General features: G+C 44.7%; 1 protein-coding gene across 2 annotated transcripts in view; it reads left to right on the top strand.

Annotated features, from left to right (window-relative positions):
- Nucleotides 1–22,201, top strand: part of EPDR1 (ependymin related 1) — a 125,931-nt gene that overhangs the window by 95,024 nt on the left and 8,706 nt on the right. The gene's annotated exons all lie outside the window — the stretch shown is intronic.

Below are 22,201 nucleotides of genomic sequence, written 5' to 3' on the forward strand. Positions count from 1 at the left end.
AAGACTCAGCTTTTTGCCAACCGCCGTCGTCGTGTTGGTCCTCGGCTTTGTGTTGGGGACTTGGTGTGGTTGTCTTCTCGTTTTGTCCCTATGAGGGTTTCTTCTCCTAAGTTTAAGCCTCGGTTCATCGGCCCGTACAAGATATTGGAGATTCTTAACCCTGTGTCCTTCCGTTTGGACCTCCCTGCATCCTTTTCGATTCATAATGTTTTTCATCGGTCATTGTTGCGCAGGTATGAGGTACCAGCTGTGCCTTCCGTTGAGCCTCCTGCTCCGGTGTTGGTTGAGGGTGAGTTGGAGTACGTTGTGGAAAAGATCTTGGACTCTCGTGTTTCCAGACGGAAACTCCAGTATCTGGTCAAATGGAAGGGATACGGTCAGGAGGATAATTCTTGGGTCACTGCCTCTGATGTTCATGCCTCCGATCTTGTCCGTGCCTTTCATAGGGCTCATCCTGATCGCCCTGGTGGTTCTGGTGAGGGTTCGGTGCCCCCTCCTTGAGGGGGGGGTACTGTTGTGAAATTGGATTCTGGGCTCCCCCTGTGGCCACTTGTGGAATTTAACTTGTGTGCATCATCCCCTCTGTTCACCTGCTCCTATCAGGATGTGGGAGTCGTTATATAACCTTGCTCCTCTGTCAGTTTCATGCCGGTCAACAATGTAATCAGTAGCCTTTCTGTGCATGTTCCTGCTACTAGACAACTCCCAGCTAAGTTGGACTTTTGTCCTTGTGTGTTTTTGCATTTTGTTCCTGTTCACAGCTGCTGTTTCGTTACTGTGTCTGGAAAGCTCTTGTGAGCGGAAATTGCCACTCTGGTGTTATGAGTTAATGCTAGAGTCTTAAAGTAATTTCTGGATGGTGTTTTGATAGGGTTTTCTGCTGACCATGAAAGTGCCCTTTCTGTCTTCATGCTATCTAGTAAGCGGACCTCGATTTTGCTAAACCTATTTTCATACTACGTTTGTCATTTCATCTTAAATCACCGCCAATATATGTGGGGGCCTCTGTCTGCCTTTTGGGAAAATTTCTCTAGAGGTGAGCCAGGACTGTCTTTTCCTCTGCTAGGATTAGGTAGTTCTCCGGCTGGCGCTGGGCATCTAGGGATAAAAAAACGTAGGCATGCTACCCGGCCACTTCTAGTTGTGCGGCAGGTTTAGTTCATGGTCAGTATAGTTTCCATCTTCCAAGAGCTAGTTCTCATATATGCTGGGCTATGTTCTCTCGCCATTGAGAATCATGACACATCCCCATTGGCCAGTTCCTGCGTCTTCGCAGGATCTGCTCAAATGATGATTTACCTTCCTTGATGGTGGACGTCCTAGGCGTGGTTGTGTTCCTTGTGGCCGGTGCGTCGCCTGCCCCAACGTTGATCGCACCACGACTTTTTTCAATTCAGCAGAGACGAAAACCTATGATATTAGGAAATACATTTCATGTACGTCTCGCTATGTGGTGTATTTTGCGTTATGCCCGTGTAAATTAATTTACATTGGGATGACTTCTCGTCCATTGAAGGTGCGCATTCGTGAGCACGTGTTGGGGATTCAGGAGGCGGCCGGCCATGATGATGTAACCACGCTTAGGACGTTACCACGGCATTTTAAGCAGTGCCATGGGTGTGATAATTCTCTCTTGAAGATAAGGGGAATTGATATGATTATCCCTGACATCCGTGGTGGTGGTCTCAAACAAAAATTAGCGCGCTGTGAAACAAGATGGATTTGGGCATTGGATACAGTCCATCCAAAAGGGCTGAATGAAACAATAAGTTTTGTTCCATTTCTATAAATAATTGGTTCTCCTCTGTAATGGTACCATTTACACATGTTTGTTTTTTTATTGTTTTAACACTATTTATTTCTTTTATTCAGTATCCACCACCTTTCGTTGTTTCTCCATTAGTGGTTCTGCAGTATGATGGGAGAGATGGACACATGAATCTTTCCTTCTATGTTATATCCTGAGGTCACAAGAAATTGGAAAGCTGTTGTATCAGTATACAGGCTCCCGTCTTTCAAGTCTACGGGAGCAATATAATTACTTATTTTGACTGCTTGTTTCCTAGATATGGATTTGTTATATTGTTAACAGTGAAATGCCTATTGGATATCTGTATGTGTCATGTCTCCTTTGATATATTGTGTTTCGTTGCCTTAGACTATCTATTATCTATATTATAGTCATCTATCCAATTCCCCTTTAAATGTATTTTATGTGCTCTGGCTGTGTAGACTCACATGTATCATATTTGTGTTGGTAATTGCGATATTCTTTCTATTATTATCAGAATGACAACTAGTTTTTGATCTTTGTATTGTATAGCTGCACACATAGTCCGGACCACACAGTGTGATCTATTACTATCTATGGCTATGATCACCTGTCTGTTTTGTCATCTTCCAATGCAGGTCATTGCTGCGCCGACCTCAGCTGGCACGCATGCGCGCCACGGACCCTGGTACGCTGGGCGGCTTCCGGCGTCAGTGTTGCCATGGCGTTCCCCCGCCTTGTGCTTGACGCCCGCGCCGTCTCGTGTCCCGGGCTACCGTGGTTACGCACTCGTCACATTCAGCTGACGGCGCGACGCAATCACATGGTACAGGGGCATCACATGACGCAGTATGTGTCCGGGATGCATTTGAACAGCGAGCGCACATATATCGATTGGGGACTTTGGATATATTTTCATTGGTTTGAGGGACCATGTGACTACATGGAGATTTACGATTGGTGGTTGGCTTCTTTTTATACTTCCACTTCCCTTCTTCCCATCACCCCTTGAAAAAGGCCATCACGCCGAAACGCGCGTCGGGGCGGGTGCACGCTGTGGTGGTGTTGACTTTTCATCTGCCCAGGTAATCATCTACGGTGTACATTGTAATCAATTGTTGGTATTTCCAAATAGGTACCTGTGACCTTGCCGAACAGTGTTCTATTGATGGTATATATTTATTGTATGGCTATATTTACACCACCAATACCATTTCTATGGTGGTGTGCAATTTATGCATGTATGTATTATCATTCCACTGCTGTGCACCCTTGCGTTTCCAACATGTGTCTAACGGCATGAACCTTGTTTTCCCAGTTTTCCTTCCCTGGTATTATCTGAATAAAGTTTTTTCATATTTATAAAAATACTATTTTGGGTGTTGCTTGATCGCGTGTTTTCTGCGGTTCTTAACAATATATGAATATGTATAATCATTGTTAAGAACAGAAAGATAAAACAATACTAATGCTAAACATTTGGAAATTTTTTTCCCGTTTTCCAGTACACGATTTGTTAAAACCAATAGTGTCATTCATAAGTACAACTCGTCCTGCAAAAATCAAACCCTCACATGGCCATTTTGACTGAAAAATAAAAAAGTTATAACTCTAGGAAGAAGGGGAGCAAAAAACGAAAACGCAAAAACAAATATACCTCTGGCCATTAAGGGGTTAAAAAAAAATTAAAAATGTTTTTTGAAAGATTATTCTTTTTTACAGGATTCTAGTGCATTAAGCATTTGTTTAACATTGGTATTGTTAATCCCTTTTATCTTTAAGTTCTTAAGATTGATAGTACTTGTTTTGTACACTAACTAATTAAACTTGATTTCTGATGTCATTGGAGAAGGTATATCAGCTAGCCTTCATTATCTGTATTGTATGAGCCTCAGAAAAGAGCTGGATCAGTTCCGTAACATATAGCTCGAATAAAGAAGTTTTTTATATGTTTATTTAGTTTTTGGCAACACTATTAATAAAAAAAACTCCTTTCTATTTTTGCATCTATTATATTAAAGTTCTTTTTATTCTAGTCAGTTTTTTTTATAACTAAGCTTGTTTTTCTACCAGTCTCAGCCCTCTCTCTTTCTATGACTACTCCAGAGATATTCCTGGAGATACCAAAAACAAAGACCACTCTCCTTTGCTGTATGAGGAGCACACAATCCCTTAGACTTGGCTTCCTTGTGTAGCCTAATGGCAAAATCATTAATGGCCATTAACTCCTGTCATGTAATTCTGCCATCATGTTCAATGTAAAACACCATAATATCACCTGCTTGGAAGATAATTCACCAGAAATGACATTGCTTAGGTGGTTGAGGAGCTAAATAAACCACGCTCCATGCATCTTCTCTATAGTGTTCCGGTTGAGCAGGAGTGTGAAATGTATTTTCTAAACACTAGGAACACATGAAGTTTGAACATTCTGAAAAATAGATATAAAATATAATAGAATCTTAAATGAAAGTATATCTGCAATGGTTTCATCCTTGAGAAAGAGAACTTCCTTAGTTACTCTTACTGATTTAACTGTTGCTAAGATCAACATTGCCTGTTCATTTACTTCCAATGTCAGTGATCCCAAGGGCATACCTAAATACTACTGGTGGATGTCGTGGAAACTTGTTCAGTACATTGAAAGGTTGACAGTATGGTTCCCATGGGTAGTCTTCAAACCTTTACTATGAATAGGTTCACTTACTACTCTGAGATACTAATCCAATTCATATTGTGCGGAGACTTTTTTATTTTCAGGTTTTAGTTTAATGTCTGTACAGAGAGCCTTTCCCCCTGGTAAATGTGCACAGAGAGAAATGGAGAAACAGCTGTAAAGTGTCTGATCTATTTACCATGTTGAATGTGTGGGAACATATGATTTTACCCAAAAACAAAATGGGTCATAAAAAGAATAAATGTCATCGAAGACAGACACCTGTTTTCATCCACATCACCTCTATTGCTGTATTGTAAGCCATATGTTAACTCTGCAACTTTCTATATAAAATTTCCTAATTCATATGTAATGTTAAATAATGCTAAAATATAGTAACAATAAAAATATAAATAATTATCCTAAAGAATTAAGCGCCAACATAATTCTAAATTATTACGTTTATACATTTTTTTCCAAATTTGGGTACTGTAAAAAAATGTTCCCCTGCATAGCTTTTTTATTCTCTGCAACTGCTGTTTTGCGACTATTTTAGAGCTTTGATTTTGCTGTAAAACAAAACAGCCAAATTGTGACAAGTCGCATGTGACTTGCATTGAAGATTATGGCAAGTGAGATTCTTGCGACTTGAGACAGAAAATCCAACGCATTTGCAAACAATTGTGACTATGTGGCAGGTGGTCCCAAGTCCCAATGCAACATCACAAGTAATCATTAGATGCGATGATGCAATGTGTCACTAAAATTCAGCGTTGGGCCATCACCATGTCGCCCTAGGACAGCAAAGTTGTGACAAGTTACATGTCACTTATAACTTGTCATATGTTGCTTGCAACTTACTTGGAAGTCTATGGCAAGTAAGTTGCTTACGACTTGTGACAGAAAATCCAACTCATTTGGAAATATTTGTGGGACTTTCATAGGATGTCACAGGTAGCAATGCGGCACTGCAATTTCACTATCGCGCACCATATGTCATCGTGTAGCCATTGCCTTAAATACACAGTTAATAGTTACCCTATTTCACTCCATGCATGTCAAAGGAGCATAACAAAATACACAAAGGCACGTTTTTATATGCAGTTCTGCTGTTATTCAGACTGTATTTCATATTTCGCAAATGTACATTTTCTGGCGAAGTGGCCTGCAAGTTGTAGCCTGTGTAACTGTGAATATTACCTAATATTTTTAAATGTACATGAAATTGCATATGTGTTTGTATCTGTGATATAGGAAAAATGCAAATTAAACCATAGATGAAAATATTGAGCGCTAATAAAACCCTGAGTTATGCTATGTTCACACAACTGGATTTTCAATACGAGTGCTGTTCATGTAAAAAACTGACTTCACATGGGCAAAACTAGAATCAATATTTTTCAATGTTCAGATACAAGTTTTTTTTCACAAAAACAGAATGTCCGTGGGAAAAAAGTCACGGCATGCACTAGTCTCTTCCATATTTTGGATGAGACTCGTCTATTTCAATTTGTAGGTGCAAAAGAAAATTAGATCCTATGCGGATCATCTGTACAGTATGCCATTTTTATGGATAAATTGCCATTATTGATAGGAAACTTTGGTCTTCTACATTTCGTTAACTTCTGTGCAAAAACGAAAGCCATATAGAGATAGAAAATCAGAAATACTGATGGCATACAAATGACAATACAAATGAAAAATCTTTTTTTTTAATTTGTTTATTGAAAATTTGATGATTTGGTCTTTTTTCAGAGAATATATTTTGTGAAGAATTATTGGGTAGTGTTGAGAATTATTATTTAACTAAATGAGAAAAGTACATTTTTCCCATATCATTTGTTTATTTTCACCTGTTAAAGTGAGAATAAGAACTAAACAACTCAAAATATACAAAAATAAATTTCTCATATTTTGAAAAAAATATCAATGACCAATATAGACATCCTTCTTCTCAATAACAGCCATAAACGTTCCATCCATGGAGTCTGTCAGTTTCTTAATCTGCTGATGATCAACTTTTTGGAATGTTTACTTTCACCTAGAGTGGTAGCTAGTAGGGTTGAGCGAAACGGATCGGTCATTTTCATAAATCGGCGACTTTTAGGCAAAGTCGGGTTTCATGAAACCCGAACCGATCCTAGTGTGGGATCGGCCATGCGGTACACGATCAGAGCGACAAAGTTGCGTTTCATATGACGCTATCACCGCCGTTTTTCATCCAATGAAGGAGGACGCAGAGTGTGGGCAGCGTGATGACATAGGTCTCGGTCCCCACCATCTTAGAGAAGGGCATGGCAGTGATTGGCTTGCTGTCTGCGGCGTCACAGGGGCTATAAAGGGGCGTGCACGCCGACCGCCATCTTACTTCTGCCGATCTGAGCATAGGGAGAGGTGTTGCTGCAGTTAGTCAGAAGCAGGGACAGAGTTAGGGAGGAAATATAAACCCCCAAACCGCTTGTGCTGGAGCGATTTTCACTGTCCCACACCACCTTTTTGTGCAGGGACAGTGGAGGTCGTATTGTAGTGCAGCAGCTACATAGCTGTGTGTACGGTGCTGTGCAAACCAACTGCTTTTTTAAAAGCAAAAATGCTGTTGCTCCTTTCTGCACAGTTACCTATCTTGTTTATTTGTCCACATTTTTGTGTTCAGCAGTCCTTTTTATTGCTGCCATACTTGTCCTGAGCTCATTGTAGGGAGCTTCCTATTTTTTTTTTTTAAATAATAATTCCAGCCACTTTCTGGCACGTTCATAGTGTTGTGTTATACCACTGGGCCAGAGTTGTGGTTTTGTGTCTCCCCCCCAAATAAAGGGAGATTAAAATTCGCACACAGTGTATATTCTGCTGTACTGCTAGTGTGTCGTATATATCAGGCAGCCACTTTCTGCCACGTTCATAGTTTACTGTTATACCACAGGGCCAGAGTTGGGGTTCTGTGTCTTCCCCCCCAAAAAAAGGGAGATTAAAATTCGCACACAGTGTATATTCTGCTATACTGCTAGTGTGTCATATATATCAGGCAGCCACTTTCTGCCGCGTTCATAGTTTACTGTTATACCACAGGGCCAGAGTTGGGGTTCTGTGTCTTCCCCCCCAAAAAAAGGGAGATTAAAATTCGCACACAGTGTATATTCTGCTGTACTGCTAGTGTGTCGTATATATATCAGGCAGCCACTTTCTGCCGCGTTCATAGTTTACTGTTATACCACAGGGACAGAGTTGGGGTTCTGTGTCTCCCCCCCAAAATGAGGAAGTCTGGTGGAAGAAGGCGTGGGCGGGGGTTGTCAGCTGGTACTGATGGTGGTGCTGCATCTGGTGGTAGCGGCAAAAGCACAGTAGCAGCTAAGGCTGGAGGTGTTGAGCCTGCGTCATCGTCTGGCTACACAAGGCCTTGAAGGCTCCCTTACCTGGGAGTAGGAAAACAGCTTTTAAAGCCGGAGCAGCAGGAAAAAGTTTTGGCTTTCCTTGCTGACTCAGCCTCTAGCTCTTTGGCCTCCTCTTCCCAAAGTTCAAAATGTCACAGCAGCCAGTCGTCAGTGGATGCTCACGGTCAGGAACAAGACGTTTCCTTGTGTCCTTCTCCCAAACCAAAAGTGAAGGATGTGTCAGGCGACACAACAGGTTACTCCATGGAACTCTTTACACATACCGTGCCTGGGTTAGAAAGGGAAATTGTACCCTGCCCATTACAAGAAGAATCGGACATGGAGTGCACTGATGCACAGCCACAGCTAGATTATGATGCTGTTCCATTGAGTCAGATCACTACATTGCCCTTGCAGTTTGCTGAGCCAGAATCTGACCCTGATGAGACTATGGTGCCCTGTCCCGAACGCTATAGCACCTTACACGGTGACACTGAGGAAGGTGCACATGACATTGAGGAGGAGGAGGTGATAGATGACCCAGTTGTTGACCCAGATTGGCAGCCATTGGGGGAAGAGGGTGGCGCTGCCACTAGCTCAGAAGCGGAGGAGGGTTATCCGCAGCAGCACCAATCTACATCGCAACAGCTGTCATCTGGCAGGCCCGTATCAGGCAAAAAAACGTTTGACAAAACCAGTTTTAGGACAGCGTGGCCATCCTGTGAAAGTTGCACAGCGTGCAATTCCTGAAAAGGAATTCCATAGTAGGAAGAGTGCAGTGTGGCATTTTTTTGACCAAGATCCCAATGATCAGTCAAAAGTGATCTGTAAAAAATGCTCAAAGACCTTTAGCAGAGGGAAGATTCTTAACAATTTAAATACAACATGCATGCGTAGACATTTAAACAGCATGCACTTGCAAGCCTGGACTAACTACCTAACGTCCGGTACCGTTGGTGCACCAGGTCTGAATGAAGGTAGTCAGCACCGCAACATTGCTTCCCTCACTGTAAGCCCACCGGTTAGGACACCAGCAGCAAATGTGGAGGGATCATCGCTAGGCCAAAGCAGTCAGGGAGTCAGAAGGTTATTGGTAGGAAGCACTGTATGTAGGCCAACATCACCAACTCACTCTAAATCTGCCATGTCCACAACCACCACCACCGCTAGTTCCACCATAGGCAGCTCTCCAGTCCAGCTCACCCTAGAAGAGACTCTTGTTAGGAAACGAAAGTACTCATCCTGTCATCCGCGTACACAGGGTTTGAACGCCCACATTGCCAGACTTATCTTGTTAGAGATGATGCCCTACCGGTTGGTTGAAAGCGACGCTTTCAAAGCCCTGATGGTCTACGCAGTGCCACGCTATGACCTACCCAGTCACCACTTCTTTGCGAGAAAAGCCATCCCAACCCTTCACCAGCATGTCAAAGACCGCATTGTCCATGCACTGAGGCAGTCTGTCAGTGGGAAGGTGCACCTCACAACAGATGCATGGACCAGTAGGCATGGCCAGGGACGTTACGTGTCCATCACGGCGCACTGGGTTAATGTCGTGGATGCAGGGTCCACAGGGGACAGCAATAGTGGGACAGTCCTGCCTAGCCCACGATCTAGGAAACAGTTGGCTGTAGACGTTCGCCACCCCACCTCCTCCTCCTCCAGAAGCGAAAGCTCGTCCACAGAGCGCTGTCGCACGACCACTCGATCCGCAGCTGCCAGTGTTGCACACGAGGTGTCCCATTACGGAACAGCTAGTGGGAAGCGTCAGCAGGCCTTGTTTGAAATGAAGTGTTTGGGCGACAACAGACACACCGCGGAAGTTCTGTCCGAGTTCTTGCAGCAAGAAACTCAGTCATGGCTGGACACTGTACATCTTGAGGCAGGCAAGATAGTTAGTGATAATGGAAGGAATTTTATGGCTGCCATAGCCCTTTCACAACTCAAACACATACCTTGCCTGGCTCACACTTTGAACCTGGTGGTGCAGTGCTTTCTTAAAAATTATCCGGAGTTACCAGCCCTGCTCCTGAAGGTGCGAAGACTTTGCTCGCACATCCGCCGGTCGCCCGTACACTCCAGCCGTATGCTGAACCATCAGCAATCGCTCAATCTTCCACAGCACTGCCTAATTATCGACGTTGCAACAAGGTGGAACTCCACACTGCACATGCTTCAGAAGCTGTGTGAACAGAGGCGTGCTGTCATGTATTTGTGGGAGGATACGCATACACGGGCAGGCAGTTGTATGGCAGACATGGAGTTGTCTGGTGTGCAGTGGTCCAAGATACAAGACCTCTGTCAAGTCCTTCAGTGTTTCGAGGAATGCACACGGCTGGCAAGTGCAGACGACGCCATCATAAGCATGAGCATCCCACTTATGCGTCTGCTGATGCAAAGTTTGACGCACATCAAGGAGCTGGCATCTGCAGCTGAGAAGCAGGGAATCCTTGATGACAGTCAGCCATTGTCTGGTCAGGGAACTGTCCAGGACGAGGTGGCGGTCGAAGAGGATGAGGAGGAGGATGATGGGGATGACTATGTATGGGAGGAGGATGCTTCTCAGGGGCCACTTGAAACTGGTCGCGTTGCAAGGTCAGGTACAGGTTTCTTGCGGGACACTTGTGATGTGGATTTCCAAGAAAATGCTCCTCAACCCAGCAGGAACAGTGAATTGACACCAGGAACATTGGCCCACATGGCTGAGTATGCCTTGCGTATTCTAAAAAGGGACCCCCGCATTGTCATAATGATGACCGATGACGATTACTGGTTGGCCTGCCTCCTGGATCCACGCTATAAAGGGAAAATGCAAAACATCGTGCCATATGAGAACCTTGAGCAAATATTGGCTACCAAACAAGCAACTCTTGTAGACCGTTTGGTTCAGGCATTCCCAGCACACAGAGGCGGTGATGGTCCTCACACTTGCCATAGGGGGCAACATGACAGAGGTGCTAGAGGTGCCGAAATCCGAAGTGGCGTTGGACAGAGGGGTTTTCTGACAAGGTTGTGGAGTGATTTTTCAATGACCGCTGACACAACAGGCACTGCTGCATCTATTCAAAGTGAAAGGAGACAGCATTTGTCCAGTATGGTTACAAACTATTTTTCATCCCTTATCCATGTTCTCCCTCACAGGTCATTCCCCTTTGATTATTGGGCATCTAAACTAGACACCTGGCCCGAATTGGCAGAATATGCATTACAGGAGCTCGCTTGCCCTGCTGCCAGTGTGCTTTCAGAAAGAGTCTTCAGTGCTGCTGGTTCAATAGTGACCGAAAAAAGGACACGTCTGGCTACCCAAAATGTAGATGATCTAACCTTCAATGAACCAATCATGGATTGCCAATTCTTTTGCCCCACCTTCCCCTGCTGACACGTAGCTTGGGTGATAAATGACTCGCTTTTGCCCTCCTCTTACCGACTTTGCCAATTCCTCCATTTGCAGCTGCTGAATGTCCACCATAGGCCATTTTTATACCTCCCTAAATGGGCTGACTCCCCCCACAGGACCGTGGTCACCACTTGGCGCAAGCACCCGTGCAAGTGCTGTTTGCCTGGACAGGTGGGTGCGCCCACTCTACCTCTACTAAACAAAGCTGAGTTTGAATATACAGGCTTTCGGCCTGTATCAACAATATGAAACTGCATTTGGCCTGGTTCTTGGTTTGGGCCTAGTGACGTCTGCTGCTGCCTCTTGGTTTCCTCAAAGAAACAAAGCTGAGTTTGAATCTACAGGCTTTCGGCCTCTATCAACAATATGAAACTGCATTTGGCCTGGTTCTTGGTTTGGGGCTAGTGACGTCTGCTGCTGCCTCTTGGTTTCCTCAAAGAAACAAAGCTGAGTTTGAATCTACAGGCTTTCGGCCTGTATCAACAATATGAAACTGCATTTGGCCTCGTTCTTGGTTTGGGCCTAGTGACATCTGCTGCTGCCTCTTGGTTTCCTCAAAGAAACAAAGCTGAGTTTGAATCTACAGGCTTTCGGCCTGTATCAACAATATGAAACTGCATTTGGCCTGGTTCTTGGTTTGGGCCTAGTGATGTCTGCTGCTGCCTCTTGGTTTCCTCAAAGAAACAAAGCTGAGTTTGAATCTACAGGCTTTCGGCCTCTATCAACAATATGAAACTGCATTTGGCCTGGTTCTTGGTTTGGGCCTAGTGACATCTGCTGCTGCCTCTTGGTTTCCTCAAAGAAACAAAGCTGAGTTTGAATCTACAGGCTTTCGGCCTGTATTGAGAATTTGAAACTGTATTTGGCCTACTAGTTTGGTTGGGCCCTACTAACGGTGTCTGCTGCTGCTTGTTGTTGTCCTCCACTGAACAAAGCAATGCTGCCTGTTTACTCCTGTTACCAATTTTTTTCTGCTTTTAGCCTCCTTTTTTATTTTGGGCCTATATCTGTGTTTCCTCCTCATCCTGCCTATTACCCAGCCACTGCTTGATGGGTCTGCTGGTACATTGACCCAGACCACTACATTCCCCTTGCACTCTAAACAGCCAGAATCTGACCCTGCTGAAAGTCAGGTCCCCCTTCCCACATACTATACCAACTTACACGGGGACAAAGAGGAAGGTGCATATGAAAGTGCAGGTTCCTTCATCAGGTGGGGGGGCATACTCGTTGGCGACGTCACTGTCACAGGGCCCGTCATAGTACGCATAAGTGTCACTGCCAGTGGGAGGCGCCCCCGCCGTCAAACACAATGCCGTACTTTGAGGGGCCCTGTGCCTGTGGCAATGCGAACGAGTGTGCCCCCCCCTGCTTGCTCAGGATCACAGCACTTGCAAAGTTGAAATACTTACCTCTCCCTGCTCCACCGCCGTGACGTATTCCACATTTCCTGGGCCCAAGAAAAAATTGAGCCAGCCCTCCCCCCCCCCACAACTTTAACCAAATGACCCCCAATTTTCAATACCTAACTATTATTATAAGGTTAATTAAGATTGACAAGCTTAAGTAACAATAATTGATGTTTTTGACATTAAAATGGGCTCTGTAGGTGTTTTCCTGTCCTCCACTCACTGCCGACTTTTATTCCCCATTGACTTGCATTGGGTTTCGTGTTTCAGTCGGCCCCCGACTTTTCGCAATGATCGGACGATTTTGCCCGACCCGACTTTTGACAAAGTCGGGTTTCGCGAAACCCGACTCGATCCTGAAAAAGTAAAAGTCGCTCAACCCTAGTAGCTAGAGGTTTAGCTTGGGAGAAGGTTGAGGGGGGCGACACATCTGAAAATGTTGGGTCCACAACTCCTCTATGCAAAGTATGAGGCGCTCACAGCTCCCCTTTACATAGCAGGATAAGTCCACTGCTCCCTCAAAACACAATATAATGACCCCCACAGTAGACCTCACAGTGTATAATGGCCCCCACTATAAGATCCACGCTATATAGTGGCTTCCACACTGTCTAATAGCTCCCACAGTAGCCTCAATACTATATATTGGCCTTCACACTTTATATAAACCTCTATAGTAATCCACACTGTATGATGGCCCCTAAACTGTAGAAAGGCCCTCACATTAGCTTTCACAATGTATAATGGCCCCACAGCAGTCCTCACACTTTATATTGGCTCCCACACAGTATGAGGACCCTTCACAATAGTCCCTATACTGGGATTTGGAGGTTTCGCCCCCAGCAGTTCGCCCCCGGGCACATTTTGCCCTGTTTGTACCATGTTTTGGCCCCAGAATTTTGAGTTTGGATGTTTCGCCAGTTTGTCCTTGTGGTTCATGAATTCCCATCCGTCATCAATCCACGTCACAAAAGTACTGTACAGAGTACTTCACTTTTGTGGCATGTTAAATCAACTGTTTCCATCTGACGTCACAGGGAGCCGATAGACTACACTCCATGACCCAAGGAGCTGCAGCTGCGACAGGTAAGTATCATCCTGGGGGCCAAATGCTGGGGAGAAATGTGCGCGGGCAAAATGTACCTGGGGGCGAACTGCTGGGGGCGAACTGCTGGGGGTGAAACATCCTATAACCCCCCATACTAGCCCCCTACCTGTATACTGACCCTCTCATTAGCTCCCAAACTGTATAATGGCCCCAACAGTAGTCCTCACACTGTATAATGGCCTCATATTAGCTCCCATGCTGTATGAAGACCCCACACTATATGAGGGCCCAATAGAATAGTCCCTACAATGTCTGAGGGTCCCCTATACTTTATAATGTCCCCACTGTCACACTACAAGTTTTAATTAAAATAAAAAACATCATATACTTCACCTAATCCAGGATCCTGACGAGTACGCCTGTCAAAGTGTGGGTGAATAAATGAGATGTCATCATGCGGGCGTACAAGGCGTCGGTGTCTCGGTGCTGTGCAATGATGTCAACGCAACGGGACTCTAAAGTCCTGTGTGTGCGCCTGTGCCTTGGCCAGTGTATCACCCTGCCATTCTGTAAGCTTCATACTTAAAGCAGCATGCGGTGTACAAAGTGGAGAGCAGTAGTGCAGGGGATCATGACCCTGCATTGTCAAAGAACTTAACTATATGTCGATGCAGTTAGGAGTGGTGGTAGCTCTGGGTGGCCACCTCACGAGAGGTGCCCCAGGTGACCATACCCTGCACGCAGTCATAATTTGGCAGTCTGCAGTAACATAGATTGACTGCAGACTTTTATCCCAAGCCTGGACAACCCCTTTAAAGGAAGCCAGACAGGCAATACATGCTGAACATGGTTTGTGCAGCATGTATCAGCACCAGCTGTAGTGTCCCAGCGGGACATGTTTGTCTCTGTAAAGCTGCGGTGTTTCAAATAAATACATACTTTTAATAGCTGCTGGGGACCTACTGGCGCTGTGCTCTAGTCTTACAGACAAGTCCACGGCAGCTTCTCCCTGCCCGCTGACAGTGACTGACAACTCTCTGCTATACGTGAACATAGGAAGACACTTGTTAGTCACTGTCAGCAACTGGGGAGGAGCTGCCGTTAACCTGTCTATAGGACTAGAGCAAGCGCCACTCAGTCCTCAGCAGCTATTAAAAGTATGTATTTCTCTGAAGCGCCACAGCTTTACAGGAACAAACATGCCTGGCTGGGATACTACAGCTGGTTCTTATACAGTACAGGCTACACAAAGCATGAGCAGCATGTATCACTTGTCAGGATATATTTAATAATTTTATAATAATAATAATAATAAGTTTCTTACTATGACATTATTAAATATAACACAGCTCATGCCATGGTTGCTGTATGGGGGCTTGTTATACTAACAGGCTGGGCTTATAATAAGACCCCGGCAGTAAGAATAATAAGCCCCTTTCCTCTTCATCTCCAGCCCTCTCAAACATCACCTATTACATGCAATGTAGTGGATGTACGGTAATCTTAGAACACTGCACAGTATGATAAGTATAACAATAAGGCCCCCAGCACCCTGTCCTACCTCCATCACCCCTTCAGTTCCCAACCTGCCCCCATCCTCTCACATACACCTGACAGTAACCATTACATACCTGAATTTAATTAACCTAATAATTTAATTAATCTCAGATGAAGATTGCAGGCAGGTAGTTTATAGATGGCACTGGCAATTTCTGATCCAAGTGTTGGAGGTGAAAATCATAAGATGAGGTCAGACAAGGTTAGGCAGTGGCTGAGGTAAATGTAATGTGTTCACTAGGACCCAGGGGAGGTCCGGAGAGCATGAACAAGAGCATGCAGGGAGCAGAGCTAACTGCAGCACTGACAGCCTATTCTGTCATAAACTTAACAGATGAGCTCCTGCTCTAGCCTCACACTACACTACACTGCACTGAGTGAGACTTTGCCACTGTGCTAGCCAGTGTGCAGAGTCTCAATCACATAGGAGACCACTCACAACATATGTTACTGCACGGGCTACTACACTCCTCTTCATTGGCAGCCGCCCAGCAGCACGCCTTGTAGATGAGGGCTAGAAAGAGCATGTGCTCCAGTAGATGGCAAATGCTGCATCAAGTGGCCTCTCCTTCTCTTTGTCCACCTTAACATCACACACAGTACAATCCTCGGAGGTGGCACTCCAATGGCGCTTGTTTCCCACTGTGTCACAAATTTTCAAACATCCAACTGACTGTGGGGAACCACAGATGGGCCACTCGGCTGTGCTGTTCACCCAATCTATACCTTGGGCATCAGAGGTCTGCTCCAAAGATTCACAGACTCCAGAGGAGAAAAGCATCTGCACCGATGCCCAAAATTTTTTCATGTTGGATTCCAGGCCGGACAAAGTAGGGTCCAAGCAGAATCCAGACCCTCATCACCAGACGTTAACCACCGGGAGTGGAGGTGATCCTGATGAGACTCAGATACCAGAGGCACACGCGGATTGTACTGTGGTGTCAGAGAAGAAAGAGGAGGAGGGTGACTCAGGGTGAGGAGTGTGAGAACAGAGAGGATCACAATGAAGATGTAGATCCCACTTGGTGTGTTCCCAGAGGTAATGCAGCTGAGAAGTTCAGCAGAGGATGTGGAGGAGGAAGAAAATGAGGCGGTTACTTGCATATTCCCACAGAGACACGAAGTGATACAACCATGACAAGCACTGCATCCTCAGCCCCAACTCTGGATGTGGCCTGCACCTGTCGCGAGTGTGCAGTTCATAGGAGCTGCAAGGGTTGCTTAGCCTGGGCTTTTTTTGAGACCACAAAGGATGACCCAACTCACATTATCTGCCAAATTTGCAAAAAAACTCAGTAGATGCAAAAATTGCAATAATTTGACAACTACATGCATGAACCAGCACATGCACAATCAATATACCTTAGTGTGGAAATCTCACTGTGCTAAAATGCCAACTAGTGTGCCTTACCAACCACAGGCTGCCCCATCAACCACATCTGCTGCTTGTTCCTCCTATCACTGTGCCAAGTCTTCTCACACAGGGCTCCGACCGCAGACACTCCACTTGTTTACCCCATACAGTTGGGGTTAGTGAGAGCCCATCAGTTGGTACGAAAGTGGACATGCCTGCTGTTTTTCTGTCACCTAGTACAACAAATCTTTCTCCATCGACCATAAAATCTCTGCTTGCACCTCACTCACAGTCCAGCAGTATGTTCTGTTCTCCGTACTCCATCCTCTATCAGCACAGAAGCCAGCCCTCAGTCCAGCAGTTATGGTAATGTAAAAGAATGTTTCCTCCTACACATGCCAAAGCTTAGAGCTTGAACTCCACCATTTCCAGTCTGTTGACCACGGAACTTCTGGTGGATATAGATAGTTTCTGAAAGTTGATAGCTGTCACAGTCCCCCAGTACCAGATGCCCAGTCGCCATTGCTTCTCTAAAAAAGCTGTGCCTGCGCTACATCAGCATATCACTGACAACATCACCCATTCTTTGAAAAAAATCTATGTCTGCCAGGGTGCATTTCACCACTGACACCTGGATGTGCAAACATGAGAAGTTCCCTCGCTGACAGGGAACTGGGTAACTTTGGTAGCTATGGGGGCAGGTGGTCAGGGGGCTGCTCTACAAGTCTTTAAATCCTCATGGCCTGCGGGACAAACCACTGTAACTAACAGTTCCTCCACTGCTTCTGGCTCCTCCTCCTCCTCTATGGCCTCCACCTATGTCCTCAACCTCTCCCTTAATCTGACACGCATTCCAACAGTGCAGATAGAATCCCCCTCACCTTCATACTGCACAGCCATTGCTCACCGCAGTCAAGCAGTGTTAGAATTAATATGCCTTGGAGATCACAGTAACAGAGCTCAAGAGTTATGGACAGCTATCGAGGCCAAGTTAGAGTAATTACGTCTACACTGATCCTGGAGCCAGGGAAGGCTGTGTGCGATAACGGTGCAAACCTGATGGTGGCCCTGTGCCGGGGCAACCTCAGACCCGTACCTTGCATGGCTCACATCCTCAACCTAGTGGTAAAACAATTTCTCTGCCACTCTCCCAGCCTGGATACGCTGCTGCAGAAAGTGCGGCCGCTATGTGCGCACATCCGATGATCGCACCCCACAGATCATCGACTTGCAACACTACAGATGTCTTTCAGCCTACCAATTAACCATTTGATTTGTGATGTTCTGACACTGTGGAATTTCACTCTGCATATGTTGCAGCGACTGTGGCAATAATGACAAGCTCTGGTATAGTATGTCCTTTTGCAAAGTCTATGCCAACCCAGTACAGGCATGGTGCAAATCACGCTTGCGGAGTGGGCACAGATGAAGGACCTCTGCACCTTTCTGCACAGTTTTGAAATGGCTACTAAGATTGTTAGTGCTGATGATGCCATTATCAGCATCACTATTCCGGTCATCTACCATGCTGGAGCACACTTTGAATAGTTTGCGTGAGGAGGTGGTGGTCCCAGAGGAAAAGGTGGAAGCAGAGGAGGATACCGAAGGGATAACAATATCTCAAATTTCTGAACTGTTGTTGCACAGGTGAGTTCCATGGCGGGGGCTTACAGTGATCGAGGAGGGCTCATGGTTGCAGACAAACTGTTAGTGAAGATACAGGAGCTGTGGAAGAAATGGAGAATGACCAGGAGAAAGAGTGGATGGATGCGTAAGTCAGTAGATGAAGAGAATAGTGATCCCCTCTCTGTTGTCCATGGTTGGCGGGAGGGGACAGAGGAAGCAACCTTTAGTGTTATCCTGCCACGAACACAGCATAGTCTTTGACCTCATGGAAGCGCCGGACACATGAGTGCCTTCTTGCAGCTCTATTTTCAACACGATGCTCGTATGCTTAGGGTTAGAAATTGTGCTGACTTCTGGGTTGACACTCGTAGATCCACTGTACAAGAGAAAATTTAGCCAGTTGCTTCCCCCCCTGGAAATGGATGCGCACATGCTGGAGTATCGAAACATGCTTGAAGACAATCTTAAGAGTGGTTTTCCTTAAGACAGCAGTGAGGCACTGAGTGTGCATCCCAGTTCTAGACGTGCAACCCTGGGAACGTCAAGGTGTCATCGCAATAACATTAGCAGCAGTTGCGTCGTTTCAAAAATGGAAGAGCGGCATGAGCTCACGTGTCATGCCTTGGAGGTTTTGTCATGTCTGAAAGCTAGCGTTCTCTCAGAACGTGTCTTCAGCGCTGCTGGTGGTGTCCTTATGGATAAGCGCATCTGGCCCTGAAAGTGTAGACCACCTAACTTTCATCAAAATGAATAAGTTATGGATTTCCAATGACTTTGGCATCCCAGTCGTAGACTGAGCAGACTAAGTGATGATATTGTTTTTAGTGTCATGCATTGATCTTGCATTATTGCAACCTGCGCCATCTTTGTGATGTCTTCTGTGCCTGCTGTTGCTACTGTTGTTCATGTTGCGAACAATTTTTTGAAATGTGTAGACTCCAAGATGGCTCTCCATCTGGTAGGTTTCCTGTAGTATAAAGTGTGGCAGATGCATGTTATATTGTTTCTACTCTGTGGATATCGATGACACTTTGGTTCAGAAACTTCAAGTTGGGTCTCCATGTGGTAGGTTGCCTGTGGTGGAAGATGTGTCAGAGGCTTATTATAATATTTATACTTCGTGGAAATTTATGCCACCTTAGGCCACTTTAATGGTATCTGACAATTATTTTTTGAAATGCGGAGACTCCAAGTTGGGTCTCCATCTGGTGGGTTTCCTGTGTAAGTAGGGCTCCCAGACAGGAAGGACTGCACTTACTTTCAGTCAACTACCTGTGTTACTTTCCTTACATTTTTCTACCAATAGTACTGTATGAAACTGGTGTTTGAGCCATCTGAGTGTGGCAGGAATATAAAAAAGGAGGTGTTGCATGAGGTATCAGGTCTAAGGCTTTACTGCTCCCTTAAACATCAGGTCCTCATTGAGGCTTTAATTCCAAGCTGTAAATGCTGGGCCAGACCCTGATACATAATGCATGGCCTATGACTGCTGCTGTGCCATTTGCAAATTTCTACTGTGGGTTAATTGATGTCGCTTGTCATGGTGTCTGCCCCTAATTTTAGCTGTTTGTGGGTTTTTTGTCACCCCTTAGGATGTTGTGCATACATTTGGTTTGGCCTCCTATGGAATCTCATGGGGTCCAGGTACCTTTGTCGAACTGTTCAACGATCATGTTTGGTGAATCGAACTGAACCTTGAAAGGTTCGCTCATCTCTATTGTCCACTAAGCGCATTACACTGCATGGATTACTAATTCAATCCAGAAAAAATGTTAAACCTCTTGTTGGAGGTTTATAGACCTCCATAATGTAACGCTAACCATGTTAAACTCCATGGGTGACTAATTGAATCCAGAAAAAAAAATTTGGACCTTTTTTAGAGTGTTATATACCACTGAAATATAACTCAAAGCACGTAATAATCTATGGATGACAAATTCAATCCAGAACAATTTTTCAATGCTTTTTTTGAGATTTATATGTATATGCCACCGAAAAGTAAAGCAAAACACGTAATAATCTATGGTTGACAAATTTAATTTAAAACTATTTTTGAGTGCTTTTTTGGAGAGTTGTATAACACCGAAATATAACACAAAGCACATAATACACTGTGAATGACAAACTCAATCCAGAACAATTTTTGAACGCGTTTTGGAGAGTTATATACCACCATAATGTAACACAAAGCACGTAATGCGCTATGAATGACAAAATAGTCAATTTTTTCACCCCCCCAAACAATAATGGGGTCACGTGCAGCAGCTACAGTTGTGGCCAAAAGTATTGACACCCTGCAATTCTGTCAGATAATACTCAGTTTCTTCCTGAAAATGATTGCAAACACAAATTCTTTGGTATTATTATCCTCATTTAATTTGTCTTAAATGAAAAAACACAAAAATAATTGTCCTAAAGCCAAATTGGATATAATTCCACACCAAACACAAAAAAGGGGGTGGACAAAAGTATTGGCACTGTTCGAAAAATCATGTGATGCTTCTCTAATTTGTGTAATTAACAGCACCTGTAACTTACCTGTGGCACCTAACAGGTGTTGGCAATAACTAAATCACACTTGCAGCCAGTTGACATGGATTAAAGTTGACTCAACCTCTGTCCTGTGTCCTTGTGTGTACCACATTGAGCATGGAGAAAAGAAAGAAGACCAAAGAACTGTCTGAGGACTTGAGAAACCAAATTGTGAGGAAGCATGAGCAATCTCAAGGCTACAAGTCCATCCCCAAAGACCTGAATGTTCCTGTGTCTACCATGCGCAGTGTCATCAAGAAGTTTAAAGCCCATGGCACTGTGGCTAACCTCCCTAGATGTGGACTGAAAAGAAAAATTGACAAGAGATTTCAACGCAAGATTGTGCAGACGTTGGATAAAGAACCTCGACTAACATCCAAACAAGTTCAAGCTGCCCTGCAGTCCGAGGGTACAACAGTGTCAACCCGTACTATCCGTCGGCGTCTGAATGAAAAGGGACTGTATGGTAGGAGTCCCAGGAAGACCCCACTTCTTACCCCGAGACATAAAAAAGCCAGGCTGGAGTTTGCCAAAACTTACCTGAAAAAGCCTAAAACGTTTTGGAAGAATGTTCTCTGGTCAGATGAGACAAAAGTAGAGCTTTTTGGGCAAAGGCATCAACATAGAGTTTACAGGAGAAAAAAAGAGGCATTCAAAGAAAAGAACACGGTCCCTACAGTCAAACATGGCGGAGGTTCCCTGATGTTTTGGGGTTGCTTTGCTGCCTCTGGCACTGGACTGCTTGACCGTGTGCATGGCATTATGAAGTCTGAAGACTACCAACAAATTTTGCAGCATAATGTAGGGCCCAGTGTGAGAAAGCTGGGTCTCCCTCAGAGGTCATGGGTCTTCCAGCAGGACAAGGACCCAAAACACACTTCAAAAAGTACTAGAAAATGGTTTGAGAGAAAGCACTGGAGACTTCTAAGGTGGCCAGCAATGAGTCCAGACCTGAATCCCCTTGAACACCTGTGGAGAGATCTAAAAATGGCAGTTTGGAGAAGGCGCCCTTCAAATATCAGGGACCTGGAGCAGTTTGCCAAAGAAGAATGGTCTAAAATTTCAGCAGAGCATTGTAAGAAACACATTGATGGTTACCGGAAGCGGTTGGTCGCAGTTATTTTGGCCAAAGGTTGTGCAACCAAGTACTAGGCTGAGGGTGACAATACTTTTGTCTGGCCCATTTTTGGAGTTTTTTGTGAAATGATCAAAGTTTTCCTTTCTGCTTCATTCTCTTTTGTGTTTTTTCATTTAAGACAAATTAAATGAAGATAATAATACCAAAGAATTTGTGTTTGCAATCATTTTCAGGAAGAAACTGAGTATTATCTGACAGAATTGCAGGGGTGTCAATACTTTTGGCCACAACTGTATATATTTAGCAATGGACTGCAAAGCCCTAAGCCCTGCCTAGAGACTGTACACTCTCGGCTCCGTCAACTGTCACAAGGCTGAATTCAGACTGTATCTAATACAAACAGCA

This window comes from Ranitomeya variabilis, chromosome 6 (assembly GCF_051348905.1).
Source record: "Ranitomeya variabilis isolate aRanVar5 chromosome 6, aRanVar5.hap1, whole genome shotgun sequence".
Classification (NCBI taxonomy): domain Eukaryota; kingdom Metazoa; phylum Chordata; class Amphibia; order Anura; family Dendrobatidae; genus Ranitomeya; species Ranitomeya variabilis.